The sequence below is a fragment of the Eubalaena glacialis genome, chromosome 8, assembly GCF_028564815.1.
Source record: "Eubalaena glacialis isolate mEubGla1 chromosome 8, mEubGla1.1.hap2.+ XY, whole genome shotgun sequence".
NCBI lineage: Eukaryota > Metazoa > Chordata > Mammalia > Artiodactyla > Balaenidae > Eubalaena > Eubalaena glacialis.
In genome coordinates this window covers 93944009-93964112 of record NC_083723.1, presented here as the reverse complement: position 1 = coordinate 93964112, position 20104 = coordinate 93944009, and positions in this window count along the sequence as shown.

The following is a 20104-nucleotide window of genomic DNA, read 5'->3' as shown; positions in this document are numbered from 1 at the left end:
ACAAAAACCAACAGAGAAAAACATCAAACTGGTTATTTGGCAAGTGGAATAAAATAATAACCAAAAAGAAAAAAAGTTTTGCTCAGTTCTTTTACTTCACAGTTTTGTTGCATTCTCAGTTCAAACATTGTAAAAATAAACTGCTTTGCCTCAGCTTTTGGAAATACCTGTTTCTGTGTCATTTTTGATGACTTAAAAGGGAGCGTACCATTCTGAATTTCACAGTGACCAATGTGCTTGTACCACGAAGAGAATCTTTTATTTCAGGAAGCAGCCAAAAGCAATTAAGGAAGACTGTATTCATCCCAGTAGAATACACCCTGTTAAACTAATTGGAACATTATACACTACAATCTTGGTAAAATGTACCAACTATGAAGAGGTGTCACTGTCTTAATAATTCTATGATGGCCGTAGGAGGACAAACAGGTGTTGTTGACAAGTGTTTGATCTTCATAAGTCTGCCACTGTGACAAACTACAAACTATATTTTATCCTCTACTTCTGTGATCCTTCACCCAGATAAGAACCAACACCTGGCATCTTTTCAAATTTTCTTTTTTTTTTTTCCTTTTACATCAGTGGCAAAAGTTAAAAAGGTAACATGAAAAGAAAGATGAAACAGGAATACCGTTCAAATTGAAGGACTGTAGTTTCAAGTTTCAATCCTGTATCAAAACATCTCCGCCTTATCTTCTTTTGCAGTCATCACAAATGATGAGTATAAAGAGATACACAAACATCAGTACAATGCTGTGTGTGTACTGCAATCCAAAAATCACAGCTACAAAATTATACCTGACATATCAAAAACCGACGGTCACATCCTCAAGATTTCCTCCTCTCATTCCCATGGACCTTCCTGATTAATAAATCTGACACATAAAAAGCATCCATATGACTAAAGTGCCAGTTACTGGAAAGACTGTTTTGATCTATTTCTCAACTTTTAGAAGAAATATTCTCTTTTTCATGAATACAGGATCCGTTCACTCACTGCCAGCTTTCAAATGACCACCTCTTGAAGTTTAATTTTAAGTTTTAAATAAATATTGTATGCATGCAGAATAATTACGATGCTCTAGAGAGATACTGTATAATGACATTGATTCTTTTTTATCTGAAAATGCCAAGCCCTTAAGGCAGCAAAGTCTGCATTTGCCACAGATGTGGGAAGGTTCACTCCATGTGTTAAATTTCAGAAAGAGTATGCATGGCACTTTCATTAAAACGCTAATGGTATTTCCTGAGTAAACTCCAATTTTCATGAGTTTAAAACTTTTTTCCATAAGACTCATCTGGTCTAAGCTACAGAAAGGAACTCACTGGCCTTCAAATGAATGTTTTATATACATACATATATATATATATTTAAATGCACAAAACATTTCTTCATTCTGAAAATGAACGAGTCTAATAAAATTTAGTTTGTGGATATACGAAAATCCTCTTCGCAGTCATCCGTCATGTTGCATAGTATTTTACAAATACACCTGCATGTTGCTCTTTAAAGACTAAAATGTTTGTTAGGCTTGCGTCTATATTTGGTATCACAGTTCCCTACCAAACTCCATAGATATTATCATACATCTTTTTCACATGTTTAGAAACATGATGAAAATAAGGCAAGGATCAGAGATAGATACCAGCATTATATCTTGCCTTCCATGTTCTCTGTGGGGATTCCTTGAAAAATTATATTTCATTTAAATATAACCACACTCATAACATAGCAGCCACACACATACGTTAAGAAGGATCATTCTATGTTAAGAACATATACAGATTCAAGAACCTGTTTAAATATGTTGGCTCATCAAAATATTTTGGTAAAATCAGACAAAAAAACTTAAAAATATTGTCAATTTTTTGACAGTCAAATGTTATTTGACATAAATGTTCTCAGAAGTTCTTTTTGATCAATAGCTTATAGGGGCTGATACCTTCCAAGGCATCAGCAAGTCTCAGTGCTCTTCTTGCAACATGTTTCTAAATCTGACTGTTGCCCATCAACTCTGGGCTACCATCCTGGCCCGGCCTTAACTGTCTGTCACCTGGACCACGGTTGTAGTTTCTAATGGTCTTGCTGCTCCCAAGCTGGCTCCTGGTAACACTACAGTCATAGTTCTGCATGGCAGCCAGAGTTAATTCTTTCAAAACAGAAATCAGACAGTTTCACTCTCTACTCACAACCCACCAGTGGATCCAGATAATCCTTAGACTAGAATAAAACCCATCCTGCTCTCTGCCCCCACTAAACCTCTCCACCGCCCCCTCCCCCCGGCATATTCTCCAACTTCGTACCCCATCATTTCTCCTTCCTTCCCTCTGCTCTGGTCAAGGCTACATCTACTTCCTTCAATGAGGAAAGCCCCTTGCCTCAAGGTCTTTGAACTTGCTGATCCTTGAATATTTTCTCCCATATTTTTCATGACTCCTCCTTCCTTCCCTTCAACAAAGAATTCTTCCCTGAACACCCTTTTCAAAATACCACTCTTCACACTCTGTTTCTTTCTTCTGCTTTCTTTTTCTTCATTGTGTTTATTACTATCTGAATTGAAGTTATTTGTACATGTGTTTATGGTGAATCTTGATCACTGTAAGCTCCGTGAGGCCTGGGACTTTCTCTGTCCTATTTGTTGCTATTTTTCCAGGACCTAAAATAGTACCTAAGCAATGAAAATAAAGGAATGGATATGTGAATGAATGTAGAGGAGGTAAATGGCTGATCTTTGATTTGATATATTTTTATTTTCAGACATGTTAGGTTGGTTTATATGTGAACTCTTAGCTAGAGGCTCATTTGTCCATGCCCATGAGTGCTGGCATATATCATCTCAAACATGGTTTTTTTGTTTTTGTTTTTTTTTTGGCTGCTCTGGGTCGTGTTCGGCACGCAGGATCTTCATTGTGGCGTGCGGATCTGTAGTGGTGGCATGCAGGTTCTTTAGTTACGGCATGCAGGTTCTTTAGTTGCAGCATGCAGGCTCTTTTAGTTGTGGCATGTAGGCTCTTAGTTGCAGCATGCAGGATCTAGTTCCCTTACCAGCGGATCGAACCCAGGCCCCCTGCATTGGGAGCACGAAGTCTTAACCACTGCACAACCAGGGAAGTCTCATATCATCTCAAACTTTTGATTGCCACATTTGAAGTTCTCTGCTATACCTATCAAACTTGCCACAGGTGCTTCTTTCAACTTTCTCAATAGTGACATAATTTACTCATTTGAAATACTACAGTCTAACAGATATATATATGTATACGAATCAAACATTTCAAAGCATGGACATAATGTAAGTAATGCAAAAATTCTGATTCTGCCCTTTTCTTCTGAGCCCCACAATTATATATGCAACTGATGTATGAGCTTTAAGGATTTTCTGTCTTTGAAGAATGTTTCTAAATATATTTCTCACAATTTCTCTAATCTACCTCCTGCCCTATAGAACTGACTACTCTCTTCTTTTCTACATAACTATTATAATAATAGTTCCCATTACACTGAGTTACAATTACAAAATCTATGTACCTCTCTGAACTGTCTCTGAGCAACTTGTAACTAGTATATTTTACTATTATAATGTCCAGTACCTAACAAATATTGAATAAATATTTGCTGAGTTAATGAATAAACGAATGAATAAATGTGTATTCTCTTTCCATGTACTTTAGTGAGTTGGAATTTTTGGCAACTGATTAAAAAAAATACACTTTTAAAAGAGGTATTCATAAATCAAATGTATATAAAATCAGAATTGTTTTATTTCCTTTAAAGATAAACCCATTATTAACACTCATATTCAAGCTTTCTACATGTATTTTTTTTCTTTTGAACATCCCTTTCTTTCTAATTTATTCTGTATCCATTTTGTTAATGCTGATTATAATTAATTGTTTTGATCTTCATGTAGATGTCACACGGACTTTTATAGACATTCCATTATAATTAAACATACATTAATGGACATTTAAAGCATGCAACCATTTTTTAATAAAGCTTATATCTGTGGTCCACTGCTGGTGAAATGACCCAATAATATATCAGAACAGTAGTTTGTAATTTTGATAGAGAACACACTTGGCTTTCTAGTTTTTAAATCAAGGCCCTTTTCCAGTTGGTTGAATACCAAATGCATTGCACAGATTCTCTTTACATATGAGTATTATCTATTGTCATGGGCAGATTTAAGTGTAGTGCTAAGGGCAGCCTAACTAGATTAAATCTGTAGTTATTGCCCAGGCATACATTAAAAAATTATGTTAAACTGCTGTTGGAAAATTTAAATAATTAAAAATAAGTTTTAATCCACTGTCAGGTAAATTTTATTTCTAACTTGACCTTTTTTTTCTGTCTTTTTAAAAATAATTTTATCTCCTTGCTATCATTAAAAAGACTTACTTGGTATTTGTTCAAAAATTCTTCATACGTTCTATCTCAAGATTTTCCATCAATGTCTTAGACTGGCCTAAGGTCCTATAGAGGTGTTCAGCATTTTACATTTTAACCACAGAGGCTTCACTCGTGTCTGTTTTATATATTGGAGGTCTGCCTAAAGTTTCTTCTAGTCTTGCAACTAGAGTTTTCAAACTTTTACTCTACTATTTGATAATGTTTTTAGTCATCATTTCATAAAATTTTGAAAGGAGTATATTGGCTTGTGACTATGCATTTCATATAATAAAGTCATATTTCATTTGGTAAAGATTTTTTTTCTTTCATTATAAACTGTTTAGTAAATATCATCATAAGTTTTATAGAATCCACAGAAACTCAGTGCCTGTTAGAGTCTAAATGCACTCCCTTCCTTCCTTTGGAAAAAGCTACTTCACTAACCAGTTTTCTTTAATTGCCAGATAGATGAGTTCCAATGTAAGGAGTGTTCTTAGAGAATAAGAAGAGATCACAGATATTGATTACATCCCACTTCCAGTTTCAGAAAAAAAAAACAAAAACCCTACATTAAATTGTCAGTAAACACTGTTTCTAGAAAACTAGACTTCATTTGCATTATAGGAAAAAGACATTTGTTTTAATTTCTTTTATGAAATCCCCACAGGGATTGGTTCACATTGACTGATGTGATCTTGCTGTGAAAGGAATATGGGCACCTTTTGACAAAATCATCCTGGAAATGATGTGAGCTTGACATGTCTTACCTTCTCTTCTCTGGAATCCTTCAATACGCTAGTAACCAATCAGTCTGAGTGGTCTCAGTTGACACTGAGTCTAAAAATTAGGAAGACTTTTTATATATAAATTATATATATATAATATATATACATAAATATGAATTATATAAAGTTTGTCTATCTTTCTACCTATTTATCATCTATACATACTGGTGATATAAATGAAAGATATGCTTATTCCACTTTTCAGGGGATCTGTTTACCTACACCTAGGGGAGCAGTGCATGGTAGAAAGAGTAGGGATTCTGAAGGTAGACCTACGTCTAGTTGCATAAGTACACCTTCCTCCTGTTGTGTGACTTTGGAGAGTTCATCTAATTTCCCTGAGTGTTAGTTTCCTCATCCATGACGAGTGGACAGTAAAGTATTCTTATGATCCTTAAATTGATTAATGTATTTTCTGACTCTCTCATGGTCGAGGTATGAGTTGGGGGCTGATGAAGTTGGTGAAGTCATTGTGGAGGTGGTTAGTAGCTGTGGGGCTGAATTATAGTGCAGAGGGGTTATCTCACTGGAGCGCGGCTCGAGATGTTTGCATTTCTTGATCCAATTATTAAGCACATGATTAAGCCAGAAGGAGAAAGTCATTGTTTCAGGATGAAATTAGTATTATAATGTCCCCAAATATTTCTTTCTGAATATAGGATACTGAACTGTGTATTTATTTCTTTAAAATATAAGCCCCAAAATGGCTACAAGTAAAAATTTACTAGCTTTTCCTAAAATAAAAGGCCAACTTAAAAAAAACAAAAAACTCGGCATGTTTGACTCGATATAGAGTATAATTTTCCGTAAACTTGGAGAACAACCTTCACAAATTTATTTAATTTATCTATCCAGTTTTGTTGAAACTGGAACGTTGACAGGGTCTTACTCCCAGGTGCCTAGAGGGACTTTTCTAAAACTGTGAAGACAGCATATCTATATTTATAATAGGAAGTGTGAAATCTCCAGTATTTTTTTTTTTAAGATTTTGAGCGCAGTCTCTAGTTGAGCTGCAGAGCTTAGTTTCTAAAACAAAATTGCCCGTGGAAATGCTTATTGATAAGCAAGAGCATGTGAGGATAAAGATAGAAATCAGCCATCAGCTAGAGGGTGTGCTCAGTTTTTGACCAATCTTTCTAATTTCAATGATTCTCTCTTCTCAGGTGTCCAGGGCCTACATCAAAGCCCTCCTCACAAATATTTTCTCAACTAGCTCTATTCAGTGTGCTGTTTTATAATCACCTATGCTACTTCCCCACCTCCATCACAGACTAATTCTCCTGAGACTATTTTTCTCATGGATTGTGTTTGCTACCAGGAATAACTAACTAAAATCTGAATTAGTTTATGTGATTCCTTTCCCAACTAATGCAGTTAATTGTAGTGAATCTCCATAAGAAAATGGCCAGTGTTTCCAGTTTTAGTTTTCATTGGAAAAATAATTTGAAGCAACACCAAAATTTGAGAAGTAAAGTCTTCAATTATACCAAATCCACCATCCTCTAGATTCAGTCAGTTCTTTAATAAGACACAGGTGATGTTTCTTCCCTATGATCCCCATATCTTCTGTTGTAGAAAAATCAGTGGGCTATCTATTTCTCTTGCCTACTACCCACCTTAAATACAACCAGTGGTCTATGAAAGTGTCAGCTGGAAAAAGGGTGAGCAGTCAAATATTGAAGTCATGACAAGGAGGCATAAGGTTGTATTTGGGGTTTGTCTTCAAGGATCATTTAGGTACATGTAGTGTTTGAAGGCTTTAGGAGGGACTAAATGATTTGTAACTTTATGCTTTCTCTTTATGGAAATACAACCCTAAAAACACTCATCCGAAAAAATTGCTATTTTTTCTCCAGGGGAGCCATAGTTATCCCTGTCAACTCATGAAAAGAATCAGATCAATTCAGTTACCTGAATAAAGATGACTTACTTTATGTCACGAATTTTTACCATTAACCAAGATGTTTGTCCCTTAGCACTTTAGTCCATTAAGAATTTATTCTACCAATTTTCTTCCACGGGGGAGAAAAACTGAACAGCTATTTCCTAAGAACCGTCTCTTTCTGTTGCACTTCCAAGGAATTGATACCTATTGTTGAAATATCTGTATAATTTATCAGAGGAGACTGAAAAAGAGGAGATATGGAAGTTGCTTCTAAAACTAGTTATAGCTTGTCTGCTACATTCACTATCACTTTTAAAAGTAGAGCCAAGTTTAAAATAGAATAAACATTAGAATCAGATAGACCTGGACTTAATACATTGTCTACTTAGGAGCTGTGTGACCTTGGAGAAGTTACTTTTCACTTCATGCCTCTCAGTTTCCACATCTTTAAAATGGAAATATAAATCACTATTTCTCAGGAGTTCCAAGAGGCACTGAAGTCAGTAATGTGCCTGGCATGTAGTAAGCAATTTGTAAATGTCACGTTTCTTCCCGTTCTCACCACCCCACCCCATCCCACCCTGGCTGCCCTGAGTCTAATGTTAATTAATTGACAACAACTAAGTACACTTAATGTTTAAATTTGCAAAGGAGTCTAGTGATTTTCAGTTACAAGTTGAAATCACAAATTATTTTATAACCAATTTAGTGTCAATCATAATATTCTAACAATTAGTGTCCCATGTTCACAAGATTTTATTTTAGATGTCTTCTAAACTATTCCACAGGATATGTATGGAAAAATATTCTGAACTTTTTAAGCTCAATTCAGATGGACTTATGCCGCAACTGCCTCCATTTTGGCTTTTTCTCTGGATCACTGCAATGACCTCCTGGAAGGGTTCGTTGATGACAGTCAATACCATCATTTTCATCCTGTCCACTAGAACCATCCTCTGTATTAATTATCCAAGACATGTGATCATCTTTCTATTTTGCCCAAAACCCTTCCATGGCTTCGCACTAGCAGAAGATTAGAGTCTGAACCCTCTTGGCATTCTAAAATGTGGTTTTTCAGCCTTCCTTTTCTATCTAACTGACCCAATACTCATTCTCCCATATAGCCACATAAATAACCAAACACCTACACTAACCTACTCACAGTGCTGCAAACTCAAAACATGCTTTTATTCTCACTACCACTGTACACACAGTTCCTTTGGTATAAAAGTCCACTTTTGCATTCCTTCCCTGGGCCCATTTCTGTTCAGTGCAACCAAGTTAATTGTCTGCAAAAAGAGATAAAAATATGTCAATACTCTTCAGGGGAGTATAATCAAATCCAGAGTCTCCAAAACATAACGTTATAGTATCCAGGATATAATCCAAAAATAGGAAGAACAGGAAAATAGGACCCATCCTCAAAAGAAAAGATATTCCATGAAGACTGAATCTGAGATAACTCATATATGGGAATTAGCAGATAGGATTTTAAATCAGTAGTCATAGTACTGTTCAATAACATAAAAACTATGTCTACAATGAATTAAATATATAAAGAAGCTCTGCAGTATATAGAAATTATTTTAAAAGAACCAAAAGGAAAAACTGTATAAAATATGTGAAATCAATCAGGCTTTTCCAGAAATCTTACCTAGATTCCCATCTTTTAGTTAAAATTAACCTTCTCCTATTCATAGATTGACATTTGTACTTCTATTGTAGCAATTTGTGGTCAGTTTTCTATGATTTCTTTATATACATCTCTATCTCTCTGATTGTACATTCCTGGCATCATTCATTGAAGACCACCTTCCAGGGCTTCCCTGGTGGTGCAGTAGTTAAAAATCCGCCTGCTAATGCAGGGGACACAGGTTCGATCCCTGGTCCGGGAAGATCCCACATGCCGCGGAGCAACAAAGCCTGTGAGCCGCAACTACTGAGCCTGTGCTCTAGAGCTCGCAAGCCACGACTACCGAGCCCACGTGCCACAGCTACTGAAGCCCGCGCACCTAGAGCCCGTGCTCGGCAGCAAGAGAAGCCACCGCAATGAGAAGCCCACGCACCTCAACGAAGGGTAGCCCCTGCTCGCCGCAACTAGAGAAAGCCCACGCGCGCAGCAACGAAGACCCAACACAGCCCAGAAAAAAAAAATAAAAAAGACCACTTTCCAGCAAGAGAAACCTAGTATGAACTCTGAATTGACCACATTGTGAAATTGGGCACTGGAGTCAGACAGACCTGTGTTTGAATTATGTCTCCAACAAGCTTAACCCATCTAAGGCTCAGTTTCCACATCTGTAAAACCACAAAAATAAAATGGACTTGTGAAAATTGGTTGAGATAATGCATAGAAAGCACTTGGCACATTTATTAATTTATTCTACAAGGTGTTATTGACCATCCACTATGGATCAGGCATTCTGTGAGGTATTAGAGCAGTCATGAGGACATGTAAGATCCCTACCTTTCTTTTTTTTAATTTATTTTATTGAACTATAGTTGATTTACAATGTTGTGTTAATTTCTACTGTACAGCAGTGATTCAGTCATATATATATATACATATATTTATATATATATACACACACACATATACACATTCATTTTCATATTCTTTTCATTATGGTTTATCACAGGATACTGAATATAGTTCCCTGCACTATACAGTAGGACTTCGTCATTTATCCATCCCCTGTACAACAGTTTGAATCAGCCAAACTACCTACCTTCTTAAATTTAGAAGTGGGAGAGGGGAGAGAGACATTAAACAAGTAAAAAAAATAAAATTACTCTATATTTCATAAGTCCTATGAAGGAAATAAACAGATACTAAATGGATGAAAGGAGCAAATTCAAAAACAGTTCAATGAATGGTGGTTTTTGTGCTATTATTATATCTTTTGGTTGTTCCCCACAGCACTATACCTATGCTTTGCAGAAAGTATATGCTTAGTGAACATTTTTTAAATTTACTTTCTTGAGGCTTAACTTGCATCAGGCACATCTTCTAATAATGTGAGAAAGAAAGGGCTGTGGGTTACATGATATGTCCATAGCCAAGCCCTCACTACCACCCTCAGCCCACAGCATATGCCATATGCTACTCTTTCCCTTCTGAAGGTCTAGACCACTTTAGAAGGAGAAAGTATTTGTTTAAATGCAATGTAATAAATTCAGTAATTAAATCTAAAAGAACTGAGATGTGGTGCTCCAGGGAATGACAAATTTGAATTTGACTAGCCAGACTGTCCTTGGGGGAGGCTTCAGCAGCTAATCTAGGGAGGGAAATTTGTTGTTAAAAGCAAACATTAGAATATAATAACTAAACAAGTGGTTTGGCATGCAGTGCATCAATTGTGCTAATTGTAGGTTAAGAAGAGGTAGATCTCACACTGCTAAATGTTGATTACAAACTGGAAATCGCTGCATAGAAATTGCATTTCTGTGCTTTAGCCAAGGAGATTTGCTTTTGTTTAAATCTGTTTGGGTGTCAGGTGGAGAAGCATTGCTAGAAAAACAATTAAGTTCGTTTGTGACACTAGACCCCTTAGGGAGAGTTTTAGGAGGACTGCTGTGATTAAGCCCTTAGGACGCAATTTCAAAAAAAACCTCTCTCCAGTTGAGGTCTCAAACACTCATCCCCACCCCACCCCCGAAACACAGCACACATGTACACTCAGACTCACAAACACAAACAGGGACTTCTTTTTTTAATAACCTGCCCAAAGCCTCTGCATTGTTGGGAATAAAAGCAACCGCATATGAAGGAACATAACAAACAGTGCTAATGTTTGTTTTCTTCTGAAAAGCAACAAATTAGGAACACCACTGAATTTTCTCTGTCTTATTTTTAAGGTCACTATGACTCACTAGGTCTAAAAAGGATTTTTGTTTGTTTGTTGCTTCTTGTTTGCTTTCTCTTTAGTGGCTAGATGATATTCAGAAAACTTACAGTCAGTCTCTGTGACTAGAGACTAAAACTTTTAAATGGGCTGTAAGTTTCTTCCAAGTTTTCAAGCGTACCTTTATGCTCTCTGGTTCACATACATTTCTATTGTTCTAAGGGTTAAAAACTGCACTATCACAATGACAAGCCTTATTACTCAGTCAAAGTAAATGGATCACCACATCACCTTTCAGAAATGTTCTTCCTTAAGCTATTAAAACATTCCATGCCCTTAGATGACAACAATTTCTCTGCCTTTTGAAATTTCCTTTCTATCCTGCAGAGTTCATAGAGATATGCTTGGTTAAAATCAACTTATATAAAACTATGCACTGTAAATTCTGACACTTCTGTTTGAATCTCTTTTCAAACACTTGTCTTTGCTCACCATAATAGATGTCAGTTCTTCTGATGTAGTTCAAGCATGAGCTTCGTATGAAGACTCAGCTATGTCTATTGCATTTCTGAAGCTACTACTCACTGAAGTTTTGTGCTGTTTGACATCAAAGATAGGCAAGAATCACCTGCTGAGTTCACATGCATGGAGCAAAACATCTTCAAATCACTTTTGCTAGACAAAATTTTTTTTTTTTTTTTTTAATATTAAGGTTTCACTATTATGTGGACTTAAAGGCAAATGCAGTCCCTGTTAAAGTTGCAACATTGTATTATTAAAATATGCATTGGAAACTGTGAATTTAGCTAACTTTTAAACTGAAGGTGATTTCTGTCCTTGCTTCACATTTGAATTTAGCTGCAAAAAATTCAGCATTATTCAGACATTTAAAATGTGACTTTTATTCAAGGTGCAGTTATTTTTGCTCAAAGGTAAAAGTGCTTCAAATCTTCTCAAACCAAAAGAGAATCTTCTAATATTTCTAACTTTAATAGATGCCCTTGATATCAGTTTAAGAGATAATCCCATTCAAAATAAATACTGTATACAGAGTAGTTGAAAATTATAGATTTTTATTTTAAAAAACTCTAATTTCAGAGTTACTTAAATAATATGTCTATATCTTTTGGAGGGAAACAATAGCAGCAATATTTCTGAATGTTTACTAAGCAATGTAATTTGGTATGACTCTTGCTAAACATCAGTATTGTCTTATGACAGGATGAAAACAATGTTATTCAGGAGATGTGAACATGAAAATTATGATTTTTTCATGTCTGTGGTATTCTGGATGAAAGTTTTAAAATCTGGACTTCAAATTACCCAGTAATTAAACTCAGTGGAAAGCTAAGTGAATGATGCTAAAAATGAGGCAAAGGCAAAGACCCAAGCTTGCCCGGGGACAGGTCCTTTCAGTAATTTGCTTTTTATGTGCTATGAGTTTTCAAAGTTTGGCTTTCAAAGGACAACAACATTTCAAAGCTTTGGGAGGACATCAGAACATCTATGAATTTTTGTTTGCCATATTTAGAATATATTTTAAATGCATATAGTTTAAAAGCATACAGTTTACCATTAATACAAAAAAACTGAAATAATATAACTTTAAAAAGAAGTCACTAGATTGTTTTACTTTGCTGTAGATCAGTATTTGGAAATTCCTGTTTATTTTTTCATTTTCTTGTTTTGTGTTTTTCGTGTTTGTTTGTTGGTTTTTTGTATTTTTTTTTTTGATACAACCCAGATATGCTCTGTGCTGATTGATTGTGGTCACGCATATCATTCAGCCCAAAACAGTGGTAAAGAGTTTGAATACAGCACAAGGACAAAAAAGAAATACGTAGAGAATTTTTTCCAGTCTGCATAGAGAACGCAGTGGAGAAAGATAGAGATTAAATGTCATGTAAGTGTAATCCCTTAGCTAACTAGTCAACCAGAGAGTGGCCACTCAAGTCCAGAGTACCTCTGCTTTTCTTTATTGCAATCACATTTTGAATTATCTTTCTATGCTATGAAAGAGAGAGACTCTGATTAGAGAAACGTTCTCAGTGTTAAATCCTGAAAAGGGTATGGTTAGGAATAGAAATCGGTTCAGACTTTAACCAAGGTTATTACAGTAGAGCAAATACAGGAAAGAAAACAACAGGAGCATTGCCAAATGGCACTTAAATTCTACTTCAATTTTTTTAAATAGTCACGATCAGTAAATACACTGAAATTAATTTGTGTTTGTGACAAACTGCTGCTCACCAAAATCCAAGTTCATTGCTTCTTCCTGGGTACACACCTATACTAGAGTTTCTCTTGCAGTTGTGCACGCTCATATTACTGAGTTCTAACCAATGGAGTGTGACCAGGGTAACATGTGCTACTTTCAGACCCATGTCTGGCCCATTTGGATTCCTCCCCATAATCTTCTCTGCTTCCAGCTTAGAGCCACTTGTTGATAACTGTAGAGCCTCTGGCAGTCTGGGTCCCTGAATGACCACATGGAAGAAAACCACCCCTTTGATGTATTTACCCATTGGAATAGTTACATGAGCCTGAAATAGACTTCTACTGTGTTTGCACCAGTGTACATTTTGAGTTTTGCTTGTTATAAGAGGTAGTCTACTATCAACATACAGGTTGGGGTCTACTAGTGACAAGAGTTAGCCTACATATAACCTACAGTACTGAATTTTATGTTTAAATTATCTAACACACTTTTATTTTTTTAATTAATAAAAGTGTGTGTTTTTTAAAAATTTATTTTATTTATTTATTTTTGGCTGCGTTGGGTCTCCGTTGCTGTGCATGGGCTTTCTCTAGCTGCAGTGAGCGGGGGCTACTCTTCATTGCGGTGCACGGGCTTCTCATTGCGGTGGCTTCTCTTGTTGCAGAGCACGGGCTCTAGGCGTGCGGGCTCAGTAGTTGTGGCTCGTTGGCTCTAGAGCACAGGCTCAGTAGTTGTGGCACACGGGCTTAGCTGCTCCGCGGCATGTGGGATCTTCCTGGATCAGGGCTCAAACCCATGTCCCCTGAATTGGCAGGTGGATTCTTAACCACTGTACCACCAGGGAAGCCCTGAAAGTGTGTGTTTTGTACTGCACTGTCAATGAAAGTTTAACTGTCTGTCAGATACATATTCCCCCAGTCCTCTCCTGAGAAAAATGGCGTCTAAGATAAGATGACACTCCACTGGCCATCTGTCACTAAAGATCTCCTCTGGCAAACTTGCAGATGAATGAGAGAGAAGAACAGGGGGAAATACAGGAATAAAATTAACATATATCTAAAAATTAGTCAAATTTGGTAACCATGATATACAGATAGATTCTCCCTCAGTACTTCTAAGTGCAAGTCATTAGAGAAAGGTTCTCCTTCTGTTACTATTGCTGTGTAAAAACCACCCCAAAACTTAGTTTCATAAGACAGCCATTTTACTATGCTCATAGATTGTGTGGATCTGGAATTTGAACAGTCACAGAAGGAATGAATTTTCTGTGCTCCACAATGCCTAGGGTTCCAGACAGGAAGATTTGAAGGCTGAGAGTGACTTAACAGATACGGGTTAGAGCCATCTAGAGGCAGCGTCACTCTCACGTCTGCTGGTCATGCTGACTGTCAACTGAGACCTCAGTTGGGCTGTCACCTAGACCACTGTCATGTGGACTCTCCGTGTGGTCTCTCAGCATGGGGTAGTTTGGACATCCTTACAGAATGGTGGCTAGAGTTCAAGAGCAACATCCCAAGAGAAACAGATAAAACCTATGTTGTCTTTCATGACTTAGCCTTGGAAGTTACACAGCATCACTTCTACCATAGTCATGAGTCTTCCAGGTTCAAGGGGAGAAAATGAAGATTGTACTTCTCAGTGAGCAGAGAGGTAAAGTCGCATTATAAGAAGACTGTTGGAATGGGAGAGATTGTAACAGCTATCTTTGGAAACTGCAATCTGCCACAGAGTCATTAAATGGAGGACATTATATACATTACATGTAGGATAATAACAGATAGGGAAGGTAACAGAGAAGAAATTATGCAGAAAGCTAAGTCAGAAAAATGGAGTAGGAATTCTACTTCTGTCTATAATGGAGTAGCTGCTATAAATGGAGTTCATAAAATCCTTGCATAGGGAGAATATATACATGTGTTTATGCATACAAACATATATGTGTATATATAAGCCCATGTATACGTGTATTCAAACACATGTGCATGTGTGCAGTTGTATTCACAAAGGATTTTTATTAAGGATACAGGACTCCTACAAATCAATACTAAAAAAGACAGTCAATTCATTTTATTAAATGTACAAAAGGCATAAGCAGGCACTTTTAAAGAAAAGGTATCTAAATGGCAAACAAGTTTAATTTCATTAGCTATCAGGGAAATGCAAATTAAAACCAAAATGAGATACCACTGTACGACCACCTGGATGGCTAATATATTTTTAAATGACAATGTAAACATTGATGAAGATGTGGAACAACCAAGGGGAATATACCTTGGTAACACTTCTTAAGAACAGCCTTTCGTAGTATCTACTAAAGAACATATGCATGTTCTATGATTTGGAAATTCCACTCCTTGATATATACTAACTGAAATGTATGCATATGTCCATTAAAGGCATGTACAAAAATAACTACAGAAGTATTATTCATAATAGGCCAAATCTGGAAACCACCTAAATGTCCATCAATAATAGGGTGGATAAATGAATTATGGTATATTCATACAATGGAATATTATACAGAAATAAAAATGCCAGTTATTCTCTATGGCTACACAAAACAACATGGATGAATTTCATAAACATAATGTTGACTGAAAAAGGCTGATCACTAAAGATTACGTATGATTTGATTCTAATTATATAAAGTACAAAAGCAGGTGAAATTAATTTATGGTTACGCCTGAAAAGGATGAATTTTGGGTCTGTAACTTATATCTCAATCAATCTGACTATAAGGAATTAATCTGTATTGATAGAGCTGGAAATTTATTCACCTTAGAAGGATGTTTGCTGGGTTGAAGCAAAGTGACGCTTCTAGAGTGCTAATACCGTTTCTATACGGATGGTGGTTTTATGGGCGTGTTTACTTGTCAACTGCCTCAACATTTGTTTACTTAACTGCATTATATTAGACATCAATAGAAATAAAGTTTAAAAAAAGTAAATGGAGGTATCACCCAGAGGAAAGATTCTGAAAGGAAAGCAAGATGACTGGGTCAGGGAACCTCTGTTGCTCTCTGACAGGTGTGAAGACCTCCAGGGGGCCTTCTGTGCCTGCCAGTATGGTGTCTGGTCCTTCTAAGAGGTGAGCTAACCACAACACCCCATGCCTAGGCTAACTGGAACACCGCTCCCTTTCTCGCAACTTGAAAAAAGCCTAGCCAAAAAAAAAAAAACATTACGGAAAATATAAGAAATTTCAAGATAAGAAAAAGAAAGAAATAACGTGATGTTGTATAAGTAACAACTTAGAGACACAGCTTGAAATATTAAGTCATAACTGTGATTCTTGGTAGAAGTGTATATACAGGACTTTCTGATGATTTGATTTGACTTCATATAAGGATAATGCTTACCAATGGTGAGCAATATTTTAATCAACATTAATAATAGCAATGAAGTAGAAGAGTGTACTGTGCTCTATCATTCTCTGAGGCATTAGTTATCTACATATGAATGAGCCAATCCACTGGACTTTGTAGAAAATGCAATAAAGAAAAAGAATACAAATCCAGTTTTCAGGGAATTAACTACAAACCAGATTTAAAATACCATCCATCAAAAATAAACATTTTTTGAGGAGTATTCAGTTGTGCTCAATTCGTGTTGACTTATTCCTTCATTGTTTACTATGTACCAAGCACTATTCTAGCTACTGGAGATATACAGCAATGAACAAAGCAGAGAGAATTTTCTGCTCTCAGAGGGGTTACATTTTAGCGGTGGAAAGAGTTGATGATGCACATTAAAAACATCAATTAGTAAAATATACTAATGAGAGAATAAGATTTATGGAAAAAATATGAACATGGAAAGGGGATAAGGAGTGATAGAGTACGAGTAAAGTTGCAATGTTTGTTGCAGTGGTCAGGAAAAGATTTCACTGACCAGGTGGCATCTGAATAAAGAACTGAAAGACAGGAAGGGAGCAAGCCATGCATGCAGATCCTACGCTTCATTTAGTGGTAAGCATTCATCACGCACAAGTCTAGGCACTGGGGATACACAGAAGTGTATGGGCTTTGGGACAAGAGTCCTGCATCTGCTTGACCCTAGCTTGTGCTGCTCATTTTCCCATTGCTCCTACAGACCCATCCTCCAAATTCTCTGCTCTGCTCTGCTCTGCGCCCCGAGGACAGACCACTGAGAACTCTGTTAAGGGACTCCTTGTCTTGGATTCACTTGCCCTCTGGCTTCTGGTTAATTTGGGAAGATGGGTGCCACTGGCTGGAGGCTAATGGAAGAAAAAAGAACAGAGTCTTTATTCTTGTTGGTTGCTGGCATTTCTGCGCTGAAAGCCTCGACTGCTGCCAGGCGGTCGTCTCCTCCATCTGCAGCACACACTGTAGCTTCCTGTAAACACCCCGGCCCTTTGCAGCCCCAAGCCTGTGGTGCTAGCTCTTCCCACACTGCTAACCTCAGTGTGCTTCAGCATCTTCGTTTCCCTTAACCCTGCCCACTCTTCATAAATAGTTTCTTTATTCAACTCTCCTCAGTTACCCCCTTTGAGTGGCCATCTGTTTCTTGCCAGTTTATTGCTCTGACTGATACAGATGCCTCTATTTGTTTTCTTAATTTTTCTGAAACTCAACTTCCTCATGGAAAAAAAAATGGACAAAACATACCTACTTAATCTCTTAACGGTATCACAAGGAATCGCTGAGATGACATTTTTTAAGTCCTTTAACACATTGTCTAGAAAATAGAATGCAATTATTTGAATGGTAGTCATCATTACTCATAAAGATGAGTGAGGCAGTCTCCCTCAGGGAGATCAGTCTAGAAAGAGACGGATATACTCATAACCAATATATCTAATAAAAATAAGATGGCTATCAGTTTACCCAGATTATCAGTCACTTTCAACTATATAACAGCATTATAAAGAAAATACACTACAAATTCACGAATCTGTCTCTCACCCATAATCTGTTTTCCACGTGCCTGCTACAGGAATCTATTCTGTATGCCATCCCGTGCCTAAAATCTATTATGATAAATTCAAAATTGCTTAGCAAACAAGGTCTTTGGTGATCTGATTTTCGGTCTTCTGCTTCATCTCTTACTGGTCCCCTCTCCCTTTCATTTCATGTTGCAACCTTGCAGAACCGTTGTCCAGCTGTATTCTCTACTCCTGTCCTTCTCTATCTTTTCCTTTTCTCACCGTCTTTTCTAACATGTCTTCTGCTCTGTACCACTCAGGCAGGCTTATATTTATATATTTTCACCATCTCTATTCTCATGACACCTTGTGGTATTTCTACCAGAGCAGTCCTCACACAGTATAGAAATCTTATCTTCCATTCTAGACCATAAGCTTCCAAGGGAAAGGTACTATTCTTTTATTTCTTTATGTTCAGAAAAGAAATGTTTACAATCTTTAAAATCAGGGAGGGAGAGTGAAGAAATGTTATACATGTACACTTTTCTAGGTGCAAGACAGTTTGTAATTTAACTTGAGTTAATGGAACTAGGTACTACTGAAGCATGTCTAAGAAAGCTGAACTCACTAAATATACTTAAGTATTTTTCTTAGGAGATTTGCTTTGGAAATGTTAGCATAAAGATAGTCTATGTTTAGAAATATGACTGTGCAGAACATTTGGGAAACTTTTGAAAGCTTGGTGAAATTGAATTAAGTGATCTTAAAGAGTTCTTTAGTAAACCGGACACTTCCCAGATTCCTGATGTTTAATAATTATTATTAATATATGCATATGTTAATGTGTGTTATTTTATTGTACTAATTTAATTGGCCATTTGGCACTGTGTTCTGAAAAATCTCTTAGATATGTACAATTTAAACTTCAGTGAACAGTAGACTTTTTAAATGGTGCATATTCCTAATGATGATGAGAATAATAGAAGCTTAAACTGTTGAGTGATTATTTTGTTGCAGACAGAGTAAGTAACTCTATTCTTATGTAATATTTGTTTCTGTATCACAAAGTAGCTCAAGGGTGGACCAGTAAATAGGACAATGATAACTAGTATAAAGAATAAATCCCATTAGTTCATATGTGATTTTTTGGCACATTAACATTTACACTACAGATAACCTTAGCAAAATATAAGGGAATCTAAATGGAACTGCCAGCAAAATGAGTCCTTAGTGCTATGTTATTTCTTTAGTTTATTGGAAATTACTAGATCTTTAGGGTGTATTAGTGTCTTATCAGGGCTTTTATTGTGTCTGTCAGCCACCTGGAACCAGAGTTGCCTGGATTTTGAATGACTCACTCCTACCCCTCTTTTTCTATAAGCATAATTTTGCTGAATGCAAGGTTTTCCCAGAATGCCTAATTCACTTTTAGTGAAAATCCCTAAACTTTGCATCCACTGTTTTATTTTCACATGACAGATAAATAAATATAAAGAGCATGATCTACAAAAGTGAATATCCACAACTATATTAAGAACTTTGTAATATTTTGTTTTTAAAGACAATACATTCTGTTTTAAGTAGATATTCAGTATTCCTTGAAATGATTATCACTGAAGGGTCAATTAAAACATGTGTGGATATTTTATTTTAGATTTCACAGGAGAGATTTAGCTGAAGTAGTTATTTCCATAATCAAATACCTATGAAAAAGGCATTGTATTCCAAATCACTCTAACAGAGAGTCATCATTTACAATAAAAATATAAATAAAAACACACAGATACAATTTTAATTCTTCACCTCGCTTTGGTCAGTCTTTACATTATATATACTTGCTTGGTTTCCATGCAGTTCAAATTTACTGGGGAATGTGATATTCAACAATAATTTGCTTATTGCATAATTCTTTTTGATGATACAAGAAGGGGAGGTAATGATTTTGTTCCCATGTGACAAAGAATATAATTCTAGTTGAATGCAAGAGAAGCACAATGCTGTTCCAGACCTGATTTTATTGGCTCCAAACATGCCAAGTGACCATCTCTGAACCAATCATTGCAGCAAAGGGAATAGGATATACAGATTCACTCAAT